The sequence below is a fragment of the Sorex araneus genome, chromosome 10 (assembly GCF_027595985.1).
Source record: "Sorex araneus isolate mSorAra2 chromosome 10, mSorAra2.pri, whole genome shotgun sequence".
NCBI classification, from domain to species: domain Eukaryota; kingdom Metazoa; phylum Chordata; class Mammalia; order Eulipotyphla; family Soricidae; genus Sorex; species Sorex araneus.
In genome coordinates, this window is record NC_073311.1 from 63,116,490 (window position 1) to 63,130,809 (window position 14,320).

Sequence of the window (14,320 nt, forward strand, 5' to 3'; positions counted from 1 at the left end):
GAATATACTAATGCAGCAAGATCAAAAATGAACTTATACACAAAGGAAAGCCAGAAGATGTACAGCAGATCTATCAAATGAAACACTGTGAGCTAGAAGAGAATGGAAAGATACAGTACAAAAACCCAATGAAATGAACACCTCACCAAGGATGCCTATCTAGCTGGATTATCATTCAGATTTGAAGGGCAGAGCTTCACGGACAAGCTACAGATCAGGGAATTTGAGGCCTCGAAACCAGTTTTGCAAGAAGCATTTAAAGAGCTGCTCTAAAGAACAGAACAAGCTTCCCAATCCTTGGCTCAATAACGGAACATACGGTTGCTGTCTACTAGATTAAGAAAGGTGGAACTAGAGCAATGGTACACTGGGTAGGGCATTTTCTTTGCATGTGGATGACCCGGGGTCAATCCCCAGCACTCCATTTGATCCCCTGAGCACGGCCAGGAGTAATTCCCACTGCAGAGACAACAGTAAGCCTGGAGCACTCCACATGCGGCCCCCATTTTTTTAAAGAAAGGAATATTTTCTTCTAGCTTGCTAAGTGATTTTATACATTTTCAATAATGAATTAATGTCTTATTTATATTGGGTAAAATAATTTAGCAATCAATTATCACAAATTGACTTTTATTGATTTATTTTCTGATAATTCCATTTGTCATTCCTTCAAGGTTTGTTAGAATAAGTAATATAAAATAAAATTTTTATATGCCTGCCAAGGGGCCAGGCTGGGAGTAGGAGAGAATCTGGGGACACTGGTGGAGAGAAGGGAACACTAGTAATGGGAGTGGCATTGGATCACTCTGTGCCTGACACAACTCTATTGTGAACAACTGTCTAAATCACGGTACCTTGATACTCTTTGAAAAACCAAAGCAAAGCCTTCCTGCGGAAGAAGGGCTCTGCTCTGAGGTAAGGGGCACTGGGGTGGTGCTCTGACCTCCCTGCATTTCAGAGACGCGTGTCTGTGGACTGGCAGAGATGTGAGGAGCAAGGGCCTGACCCCGGCCATCTGCTGTCCCCTGGATCCTTGGTCTTGCCTGACTGTTCTGTGCCTGAGAGATGAAGAAAGGTAAATAAGTGCTGACAGGTCAAGACCAGCACCGAGGGACTGGAACGACAGCACAGCGGGCAGGGCGTTTGCCTTGCACACAGCCTGCAGGGTTTGATTCCCAGCATCCTATATGATCCCCCGAGCACCACCAGGAGGAATTCCTGAGTGCAAAGCCAAGAGTAACCCCTTTGCACCTGGCCTTGGGCCTCCAGGAAGTCTTAAGCCTCATCTCCTCTGGCTCTGTTCTGCCCACAACAGGAAGGCTCAGCACCCACAGTTACACAATCACCTGAATTCTGAATTCAAAGGAGGGCGAAAAATGGACCCCGCTGGACTGGAGCTTTGTCTGGAGACAGGACCATGCTTATCGACCCATGGATTCCTTTATTCTTTCACTAGAAATTATTTACCTGCCTCCAAGGACTTTTCAGTCCAACTTCATGTAGCAGGATCTCAAAACATCATGCATTAAACACATACAGAATGAACATATGCATCTGTGATTAAAATGGTCATAATTTGGCATTGCCCCAGCTATATACATTTTCCCCAAAGATATAAACCCTTTTCCCGATTATAAATTGTCACGGTGAACTAAAAGAAAAGGACAAAGATCTTCAAATTGGCTCTGGGTGCTGGACTAGCAAGGGTCACTCGCCAAAACACAGTCTCACTCGAGTTGATGTTTGTAAGATTTAACTCTCCTTAACTTTCAGAGGGTATGAGGTGGGAACCCATTATAAAATTAACATATTCTAAAATAGCTTCCAAGGAAGACCATAAAGCTATTAAAACTGCCACCTATACTGGCAGGTGCTCTATAAGCATCTATTAAAACAATAAATTATTGACTAAGGGATTGGGGTTCTTTTCAAGAAATATACATGTGTGTATTGAAACAAAATATATAAATATATTATGTAAATGTAAATCAAAGAATCCGCCCCCCCCCCAAATAAAAGGGGTAAAAACTCGAATCGCTGTTGCTTGTGCATAAGTAAGCAGCTCGGTGCAGAGGGTAATTATGTAGAAAGACATTTTTCAGTGTGTCTCAGACTATAGAGAAGTAAAATATGGCATCTTTCTGCAGAAATTTGCCAACAGGTTAATTAAACAACGTCAAACAACATCACCTCTGCTATAGAAAGTATCAGGGGCTCAAAGTTCACAGTGACTCTTCAAAATGCTCTAAGAAGCATAAGGAGGAAAGTATTACAGCTTTCCATTTGCAAGCGAGGGATGGGTGCTGGGGGGCGGGGCTGCAGGGGGAGAGGGGACGGGGACGAGCAATGATCCAAACCGACTCTCCATACCGGATCAAGGCAGGACAACACAGCCCATCAGAGTTTCCACTTAACTTTTCACCTAAAAGTCACCGTCTTCCGTAGCGGAGCAAGTGGACCCTGTGGTTCCATCCTCGTTCAGGAGGAAAAGAGTCACTTTCTGAGTCACAGCTTCACCCTAGTTTTCCTTTCAGTCCTCAGTTCCAAGCCTCCCCTCTCCCAGCCCCGTTTAATTTGTGTCGAGGTGGCCTGGCCGGCACCAGAATTTAATGCTTCCCTAAATGAACTCTGATTGACATGCAAGATGACTCACTCACAGGAAAACTTGTCCCGCTGCCACTTGGTCAGTTCAGCGTTTGTTTTTCAGATGAACGCCAGTTGAGGCTGAGCAGAAGCCAGGGTGGGTTTTATTTTATGTCTCAAATAAAAATAAAGAGCTGGGTATGAATAATCAAAGTGGCAGGCGCCTCCCTGGATACTTCTAACCCTTCCAAAAGCAGTCCCGAGGCTCAGCAAAATGTAATGTAGTCAAAACAACCACGGACAGCACGAGTACCAATGGGTTGTCTCAGAAAACTAAAATAATGGCCATGCAGAATCCCTTGTTGTCCCAAAGTCTCGTATGATCCAACAATGTATTAGTTTAAAAAAGGCTTTTCAGACGGTCGTAGTCTTAGAAAGAATATTCCTAGAAATAATATGGGCATCAGATAAGAGAAAGATATTGCTATGTAGTGTAACTCTTAAAACAGGCAGAGATTCTGATTAATGTTATATATTTTACTACTTCCCATTAAATAGTAAAAGACATATTATCAACCTGTTACTCAGAGGCTGAACATCAGTTTTAAGGATTAAATGGGTTCTTCACTTCCATCTCTGCAGCTTGCATTTTCTTTGCATGCTTTTCACTAATTAAAGGATAATCTTAAAGTTATGGGAGTTAGAGTTAAGAGAGAAGAGGGAGGGAGGAAAGAGAGGTTTGGGTAGTCGAAAAGCAAAAAGGTGAAACTATGAGAGTAACAAATTTTCTTAATGAAGTGATTAAAAAACTGCATTAAGAATAAAAAGTGAATGGGCTGGAATGATAGTACAGTGGGCAGGGATTTTGTCTTTCATGAGGCCAACCCAGGGGCTCAATTCCTGGCACACCATATAGTCCTCTGAACCTACTAGGAGTGATCCATGAGTGCAGAGTCAGGACTAAGCCCTGAGCGTCACTGGGTGTGTCCCCAAAACAAAATAAAACGAACAAAAAGAATAAAAAGTGGAAATGAACAACACAAAAAGGGTTCCCGTGAAATGTGCAGATTCTCAACAGCCTGCTGGAGAAAAACAATTAGAAAGTGCAGGAAGTATGGCAGGAAATGCTGATTTTGAAATCTCCAGAAACACAGAAAAAAGTGACAAAAAAACAGTTCAAAACTTGACTCTAAGATGGAATGCAGATTCATATAAAACTTTGAGGAAGGTATGAATGTGCCCCTGAAAACTGAAGCAATTTTTGTTGGCATTTGGGAGTCAGTCACCCCATAGTATTCATCAGGAAAACTCACGCTGGAAGACCCAGGGTGGGAAAGGCTGTGGTCCGAGAGAAATGGCCACTGGGCAGCTGCAGAATGAAGCATTTTCATTTTGAAGATCTGCCACTGCAGGTTTCTTGTGTCTTCCAGAGCCAAATCAAGAACTAAAAGATCCTTCGAATGAACCATCTTAATTTCAACATAGCTCCAAGTCTTTTGAATGCACAGGCACATTCACCCCCAGTTTGTTTCTGAGACAGGTAAAGTTACTTCCGCTATAAACAGGAAGAAGTGAGCATGTGGCCGGAAGGTGGAGAGGGCGGGCTGGCAGAGGCTGGGTGTACTCTCGACTGCCTTCCCAGAGGCCCCAGGTCAGCTGGTCCAGGATGGAGGCCACACTCCAGCACTTAGAATATCCCTGGGGACTTGATCAGATTGCTTCAAAACTCGGCATGGGAGCCAGCAACTCAGGAGGTACCATTTCTGGGAAACAAGGTTTAGTGGTATAGGACAGTACTGCAGACAGCGTCACCCAGAAAACAGGCAGCATCTTCCTGAAGAAGAACCCATAGAACTCTTTTAGTCCTTGAAGCAACCCTGACTTGGGACACACATGCGATTATTTATTTCCACAAAGTTTAGTTTCCTAATCTCTGTCTTAGAAAGAGCCGAACTTGTGTCTCTGGTACCACATCACCTTGTAGCCCACATCAGCCTGTCTGGCACTCACCATGGCTCTGCACAAGTTAACCCAACAGCTTTTGTTCAGTCTGCTGAGAGAGTTCAATAACGGGGTAGCCACACGCTACTGCAAACATCGGTCTATCACTTTATAGCTACAGTGCAATGAAGGCTGTTGCAAGGTGAACTGGCTTCATGGAGACGCAGGCAACACCCACGATTGGGAAGAATCTTCACAGCCAAGAGCAGAGATTGCACAGGCAGGGGGACAGCTCCGTGAGGTTATCCCCTGAGCCAGGACCAGGCACAGGACGACCCCCATCCATCACGTGACATATTAGTGCGAACAGCTACGACTCTTGAAGCATTTCTGGCAGCCAGAAGTCTCAGCGTTCTAATGCTTTTACAAGGCTGGATTTTTCCCTCCTTCCTTTTCCCCAATGTGCTTCAAGGTTTCATAACATGCAAAACGTAGGAGCAAAAGTTAAAATGCTTTAATGGTCCCTGTAGGCTATTTAAATAAACACTGTGATTGCAATTCAGACAATCTGGAGTCCATTCCATCTGAAGTCTCCACCCCGAGCTACAACTACTACACAAATAGGGAATTCAGGGAGTCCTCCCCACGGCCATCCACCGCCGCAATGCTCGCCCCTCCGCAGTCCTGGGGAGGAGGGAGCCAGGCCAGACGCGTTTACCCCAGTTAAATCTGTCAGTACCCAGAGAGAGTCGCGCTGTGCAAACTCACTGACACTGCTCACACAGCCGGCCTTTGTCCGGACTTTCCTACAGCTCCGCTAAGCTCACACTCTGCTCCGCAGTGCACGCAGAAACTTCTGCAAACAGCTGCAACAAAAGATGTCTTTCTTTATCTCCACACACTGTGTGTATATATTTACGCTGTCCCTTCCGTTCCCTCCCCCGCCACTGCCAACTCTTCCTACAGACCTCATCCGAAATAAGGCCTGATGGGAAAAAAATCCGAGGCTGTTCCTCATCTCAGGAAAATGCACGGAGAAAGAGGCCACAGGGCTGACCGGGCCCTTTTCACCAGGCCCGTACTAAAATAATCTCCATAACATATGGCTTTATCTGTACCAGGGAAAAGAGCAGACTCAAGAACGAGGCAGGCAATAAATATCTTCAAATAGAGCTGTGCCAAGTGGAAATAATTGGGTGGTGAAATATACACAACCGTGGAGGGTTCCTCAAGGCTTTCAGGTATCAGGACCACATGGAATCATGGTGCCCTGTCTATTTTTCATGCCATCTTGGAAAAAATTGTAATGTGGACACCAAGGAGATAGTGTGAAGGGCCAGTGTATAACTTCCGCATGCAGGGGACCCCGGTTTGCTGCTGGAAGTTCCTTCACACAACATGTAAAGAGATACTCTCTAGCATCACCAAAGGATGGCCCCCAAACAAAATGAAAGTTCATACACACATGTGCACACATACATACATGCACACGCATACATGCACACACATGTGCATGCACACATGCACATACACACATGCACGCATCTATACACATGCACACATGCACACACACACTATCTATATCTATCTAAGCTACATAATCACATATCTAGTTGGGAGTGATATTTTAGTTAAGATAATAGGAAAATATTAGATGGGATTTTTCTATTTTATAACATGGAACAAAATATGTATTTGAAGGCATAATTTTATTTCAGTAAAGTGAGAAAGATTGACCAATTCAGCCATTAAATAACACCCCACATAAATAGTCTAAAATAGCAAATGCATCACTTGACCATTGTGTCACTAACCGTATGCTCCCCGGGACAGCTGGCAGGAGAGGGGCTCTGGCCTAGCTTTCCAGGCCGCCTTCATTCTCGCAGCTCAGAGAGTTAGTGACCACTGTTTCTCACTGGCAGATGCCTCAAGGAGGCAAAGCATTGGTCCACAATGAAATATTAGGCAGCTTTTCAAGCCTTGTAGACTCTGACTAAGAGGAAGTGTTCAACAAGTACATTTGAACCACTAAACCACAGGATAAGCGAAAGTGCTCGAGGCACAGTACAGTCTATATTGCAAGTGCTTAAGGAAAGGGCCACATCACTTTCTCCCCCCCAGGTCAATTTATTTATTTATTTATAAAATAATGTTAATATTTCTATTAAAATTTAATGTCCATTACTATTAATATTAAATTTTTATCAGATTTCTCTTAATTTTTTTTAATTTTTATTTTTCATTAATGCACCATGAGATACAGTAACAAAAAGTTCATGTTTAAACTTCAATCATATGGTCATCCAACACCCATTCCTTCACCAGTGCACATTTTCCACCACCAAAATCTCCAGTATCCCCCTTCCCCAGTTCCATACCTCCCCCTGCTTATGTGGCAGACAATTTGTAAGGTATTCTTTCTCTACTTTAGCTACCTTAAATATTTCGAGACCAGTCCTACCTCCCCTCATATCTACCGAAAGTACAATTGTTAGACAATGCGTTTTGTATTGCTTGTTATGGATATAATATAATGTTGCATGGCCGCTTTTGCAGCTGCGCACTTTAGGAATTCTAAGATTTTAATAATTAGGGTCTGAAGGAATTGCTCCCACAGGTTGCTTGTGTCCAAGATTCCTGTGTGTGTCTCTGGATCGAGGGCCACGTCACTTTCAAGGTAGTATTAAAAGGTGGAGAAACACAGAAATTAAAATTTAGATGGATTCTTAAATAAATATTAATTGGCTCTGTTTCCTAATCAAGAGACAATCAAACTGAGACATGAAATAACTTGGTCAAGGACAGATAATAATCAAACTTGGACTGGGATTCAGGATTCCTGACTCCCATTAAAGGGTGAGCTAAGTCCTGTTTCCATGGTTCTGAACCCAGCAAACTGCCGGGGTTCTAAATAAGTTTTCAATTGTGTTTGCTACGTTTATCAACACTTCAAGTACCTGTGACAACTATTCTGTAATGTGCTAAGAGGAGAAATGGAAAAAAAGAAAGAAACTGAGAGCAAGGTTATTTTCCCCGAGATGCTTGGATATTTCATTGTCAAGATAAAAATTAACCTTATGAATCAGTGCTATTATTAGAATGCATGCCTTAGAAAGCAAATACAAAAGACTGCATGATCAACTATATCATTAAATATAATCAACCACCACAATTTATGCAACAGATAGCATCTATGGCGATCAGCATAATTGGGCTGGCAGGAAGCATCAAAAAATTTGAAGGCGGTTTAGAAACCATTCTGGACTCATGGATTTTAGAAGAGAAACCAGCCCATGCTAAGCCTTAATTTTATCCAGGAGGAGGTGAGCAGAAGAAAACTCCAGCCTTTTCCATTGACTTCTGTTCCTTCGAGGCCATGTGACCACGGTGTCCGCTGGCACCACCGAACCTACTTTTACAAGAGACTTCCATCAAGATGATCTACTACTCACACATGACAATAAAATTAGTTAAAACAGTGTCTCCCTTGACTAAATCGATACCACTAGCTGGTGACACGGTTCAGCAATAGAGCACACACTTTGTGAGGCCCTTGCTTCGATACCAGCACCAAGATCTGTTCTTACAAAGATACCTATAAAATAATGCTAAACAGTCTCCTGATCAAAAATGGCTCCATCCTGGAGGCATACTCAAAGTGGAACTGTGGCATTACTAACATTCATTTCTTAAAACTGTTTTGCTTCTAAAAACAAGCCTAAAGAAGTCACAGGTAAAGTTGAGGAATGACAAAGGCCTGCGGACTCACTATCTGACAATGCAGAACTCAAAGGAGATTAAAAAAAGTGGATAAGACATTTTTAAAACAGGATCTTTGTTCTGACACCTTACAATGAAATAGAATTTTCTTCTGCGTTTACATTGCCAGTGGGACACGGGTTGATTTCATCCTGGGAACCCAGGAGAACTACAGCCTCATGCAAGCCTTCCAGCTGTTCTTCATCAAGAATTGTAATATTTATTCTGAGAGAAGCAAACAACAGATGCATTTGGAGAATGTGGGTTCACCTGGTTCCTCTGGCAAATGAGCTCAAATTCAATTTGCTCGTCAACAAACAACTTGTAAAAGAACCACCACCAGTCCCAAAATGAGAGGGAAATAAAACCATACTCAGAAGCTTCTGCAAATTTTGGAGGCTATGGACAGTCCTGATTTTCTTTCATCTTTCACTCCCCTCCCATTTATAATGTAATTAATAGGTAACCATCAGAGAAACTTTTCCGAGAACTTTTATTTTCTAACCATTCAACACCATATCAAGCTACCTACTGTAAAAGAGACCTCTTCATTTTCTTGGACGATAACTTACAGTTGCTTTAAAAATGACATGAAATGTATTTTCAGCTCTTTTTCTGGATTTACGGCCGTTTTCAATAAAACTGCCAACCAGGCATAAGGATCCATGAAAAACACTTCAGGTCCCCAAAGGACCATCTATCATTTTCAAATGAACATCAAAATTTCAAAACCAGAAATTTTCAATAGAAATCAAAATCTATACATTTCACCTAGCAAATGGTCCAATTATGTACTTCTGATATCTTCTATAAGCATAGAAAGAAATACTATACAATAAATTTAAGTAATTGGGATAAACCACACAGAAAGCAAAACCAATAAATATTACTTATGTATTGCTTCTTTACACTTGCTCCAGCTTCTGGCTATTTGATAGGGGATTTAAAATAGAATAAACTTGAGCACAGAGCGAAAGCAAAATTTCTACCAGATGACTTCTTACTAAATTTCTGATAAAGACCTAGAGTTCCAGCAAGATATTTTTTGACAATCTATATATTGCATTGCCTTTATTACTAATTGGTCTCTTTTAGCATGGCTATTAAGAGCAAGCTAGTTCAAATGAGGTTGGCATGTTGGCATGGAAAATTAAGAGATCTCTTTAAAGCAACCCTAAGACTTAAATTTGTGTGATTTAAAGTAAAATAGCCTCAGTGGAAACTATACTCTACTATTTACTGTCAGGACACATAATAGCTTCTAATTCATGGGCAAAGTATGTTTATCTTTGTTTCTATCGAAAAAAGTTCAATATAAGTATAGAGCAAGTTCAATGAGACCATTTTTCTTTTCAAGTTCACGTTTCATTTCTAAGATCATAAACATTTCCAAATGGGAATATAGATGGACTTAACCCATCATCAGTCCACACACATAAATCTCTTGAGTTTCAACCCCTTTCCCCCAATTCTTCAGTAATGGTCATGATTTTCAGGCATTGTTACAAATGATGCCAAATTCGCCACACAAAATCCAAACTGTACATTCAGATTCTAATCTATAGAGAGCCAGGATATGATCTAACAATCTTAAATCGGGAAGGTAAAAAAACAAAAAGCTACCACCTGCACCTGGATAGCTACCAGCACTGATTATAAAAACTAACTACATTAAATACAGTTAAACATTGCTGTACATTTTTGTACCTATTTGATTAATGACAAGAGCAGTGACAGACAGTTGCAATATGGAATCTAATGTTTATACCCAAACAGTACATCAGTCATTGAGCCCAAATTTACCTTACTCCCACACAAACCTGGTGTCAGGCTCAGTGTTTATTTCTGTAAATTACCAAAAAAAAAAAAAAGGCTCAATATTCAATTTAAGAAGCTTTACTTTTTTTTTTCACTTGAAACAAAACTTGCACTTGTGAAAGGAAATTCCACAGATTTTTTAACGAAGCTTTTAAATTTGCTTAAACCATGCAGCTGAAGCATTTGTAATACCTCTAACAAAAGTTGGGGCCACTGTACAGAAAACAGCTAGAATTGTGGTGTGTTCTGTTGGCTGATTTCTCCTCTTTTAATAGCTTTTATTTTTTTAATCCCTGGAACAGAAACTTTCTCTCATCTTGCTAATAGACCCACTACTTTCCTCAACAGTCAATGGCATTAAGAAACAGGGCCAATTTATTTATTTTTCAGTTGTATGTGCTATAATACTTCCATGGAACGTTTCGATTATACTTGTCAAACTCTTCTTTCAAGAGAAACAACGGTCAGTTCAAAATTCCATCCTATCACCTGTGAGAGAGGCTGAGGGCTGTAGTACATCAGCTGGGCTTTAGAAGTAATGAAAAACCAATATTTATTTTTAAGTATTTTTCTTAAAAGCTACAGACAGTCAGGTAGGAGAATGGAATCATGATTTATAGCTTCCCACTGAATTAGAGAAAATTGTTATGACTTTCACCAAGAAAATCACAAGGAGAGACATGGTGGCACCACCCGTTATAAAAGGGGGAGCGGAGTGTTCCAAAAGCAAACTCAGAGCATGAAGCCTCCTCCACTGGAACAAAACTTAAAGTGATCACAGAATCTCCTGTGTTTTCCCCTCAATATTTAGTTTTTATGTTGGCTGAGTTGGGTACTTGTTGATGTTACAGGGTCACTTTTGGCAGTTCCTGGGGTACCCTAATGCAGGGGATCTAACTAGTGTCTTTAGTTTGCTTCTAGGACTTCCAAACTGTTTAACTCATGACTATTTTTCAAAGAATACAAGGAAATAAAAAAAAATCACACACAAATAAGCATACTCACTCCATTTCATATATGTATTTATTAGCAAAAAAAAAAAAGAAAATAAGCAAGGGACTGAAGTGATAGCATAGCAGGTAGGGCATTTACCTTGGATGCAGCTGACCCGGGTTCTATTTCTCCATCCCGCTCAGAGAGCCTGGCAAGCTACCGAGAGTATTTCACCCGCATGGCAGAGCCTGGCAAGCTCCCCGTGGCGTATTCAATATGCCAAAAACAATAACATCATGTCTCACAGTGGAGACATTACTGGTGCCCGCTCGAGCAAAGCGATGAGCAATGGATGACAGTGATGACAGTTATTCATTAGCAAATAAAAATTGAAGTCAGCAACTGGTGAGGAAGAAATGAAGATGGTTTATAAGTAGGCTTGGAGTAATGGAGACTGGTAAAAATGGAAAATGAAAATGTTTGTAATCCTCTCCCAATTGATTTAAATCCAGCTGTAGAAAGAGGAGTGTTCAGTGCTTTGTTTAGAGTGTTTTTTACTTCTTCTTCTTTTTCCTCCTCCTCCTCCTCCTCCTCCTCCTCCTCCTCCTCCTCCAACTCTTTCTTGTTCCAGTCCCTCGCCAACATGTGTGGCATCTAGCATCTGTATTTGGGTGGCTTATTATTATCTTTCCAAACATATAGTTTGATATTCCTTTAATTAAAATGGTGACCCTCATGGCAAAGAACTTTTCTGGAGAGGGCCATTGTAAACCCACAAAACCCAGGCGGCAGGGCTGAACCTGTTTCAGTGAACATTAAAGAACCGGCAACATCTATGCCTTCATTTTCTTATTCTCTATTATCTATGCACTTAATAATTTCAGAAACCCTAATCAGACGCTGATCAAAAAAGGGAAAAAGAAAAGAAAAAAAAATCCGCACAGTGCTTGGGATAGCACGATAATACCATCTGTTTTCCTTTTCCCATGGTTCCTTTCTAGCCATGGAGCCTGTATTCTGGGTGCTTCCTCCTTAATGGTTCTGACATTACAGGTGACTGATGGGAAACTCACCATATCTCATGCCCCTTGAAATATGGTAGGATCTTTTTCATTAGAAAAAGTCTGGAGAATTTTCATCTTCATGTTGATTGCACCTGAATTCCGTAGATAAAAGACCAACCCAAAGCTAAGAGAGATCTAAGGGAATCACCTGCCAGTTTTCAAAAGGTCATAATGCCAATTTCTTCAGAAAAGGGTTCTGGGGCAGAAGACCCCCCTCTCCTCAGATCCTGACCATTTCGAAAACCAAATATTCCAATCATCCCTACAAACAGAAGCCAACAACGTACCGAGACTTTCTTCGACAATGAGCTCCTGAATGTGCCAAGACCCTTGAGCGTCAGACTCTGAGAGCATGGCTCAACACCGGGGTTCCTCCCAACTGCGGTAGCAACAGAAAGCCGAGGGCAAAGGTCAAATGCTTTTAAACTCTTTGACATGAGAAAAATTAGCCAATGCTATGGAAAAGATACACTCCAAATAATTCATTTTTGCAGGTTTTAACAATCAATATGGAGCACCATATGATAGCTATGGCTCCAACAATCTGTATCAATCATGAAGATTGGCAGTGGCAAACTACACACAGACCAATTTTGTCAAGCTACCACAGTCGGTTTTACAGACTCTGTGTAACCAAGACTTTCTCTGGTGCTTTCCCCGACACACCACACAGCCCCTTCCAAGATCTGCTTCCAACACATCCAAGGGCTTTTCTGAACCAAACCTGACTGGAAACCTTTGGGTCCTGGCACGCGATCCTGACGCTACTCCATGTTTTCCTTCCAAAGGCTGCATCTTTAATACATTATATTGGGTTTTTCCCATCACACATTTAATGTGTGAAATTTCTAAACTCTTCCCCTTCACTTCTCTAAATTGAACTTTGGCAGCCAACAGTTAACTGTTGGAGAGTTGCTTTAAAACGATCAAACCCTTTCTAGATCTGATTGCAAGAAGCCTCAGTGCCAAGAGAGAAATTTCAGTCCTCATCATACACAAAATCAATATGTATGCTTCATACAGCAAAGAAAGCCACCTTGGAAATAATTAATAAAACATCAAAGCTGCCTGCGACTTCAAAAATGCACATAAGACAGAAACATCTGAAGTCATTAGAAGAAATTACTAATTGATATTAGGTGATGCTGTTCCTTGAAATATATTTACATTTATATATAAATAAAAGGAAGAGCTGAAATCTCAGTTTTGGCTTCAAAATAGCAAGTTAAAAATCTTAACAACATACTCATAGCTATTATGAATGTTACATTAAATACATAAGCTTTGAAAAGCTTTAGAATAATTTGGAAATATTTAGATAATACCAAAACCTTTACAGAATAGCAACTTATATCTTCACGAAGTCACAATGTATAGGCATATCTTGAGTATTTGGAGAAAAAAACACTAAAATTTATATTTATGGTAAGTACATCGGTAAAATGACCTCTGTAAAGCTCCTGAAAACCGTGAAAACACTATCAGTTATACCTTACCACTCCACAGAGGTAACTTCCATTGACTTATTATTGAGTCCATATGCTGTGTTGGGCGGTGTATGTAAAAGTAAAACAACATAGGCTAAAGAAGAGACTAAGAAATACACTTGGCACGGGAAGGGGGGAGTGAGAAAGAGAGAGAATATGAATGAGAAACTAGAGGTGTCAGATAACAGGACCAAGGGACAGGAGAGATGTTTGCTTGGAGGCTGAGCCCATGTCACACCGCGGGCGTGTTGGGCTCAGAGAGACAAGGGCTGCGGCGGGTACCTGGTAGAGGTGTGTAAACTATATTCAGGAGAAAAGTGGAAGTCACTAGAAGCCCTTGATCCAGAAGATGAAATGACAATTTTGACATAAAATAATATAACAAAAAGCATCAAAGAGATCAATGGATCTGAAACAGAAGTCACAAGAGGAGAGGACCACCGGGAGAATTCTGTGACACAGGGTGAAGAAGTGAAGGACCCCAGGAAGGTGCACTGACTCTCTATGCCAGTCCAGTGTTCTCGGTGCTTTCCAGAATGCCCTAACCTTCTCCACCGAGATGTGGGTTCCAAGGAGCCATGAGATAATTTTTTTTTTCAAACTTTGACCTCCTACTTCCACCTCCATCAGCAGTGCTCAGGGCCCCGGGGGGCCATGTAAGACCAATTCTCAGGCCAGAATTCACAGTACTGGAGAATCAAGCGGCACTTGGGGTCTTGTGCATGCAAGGTATGT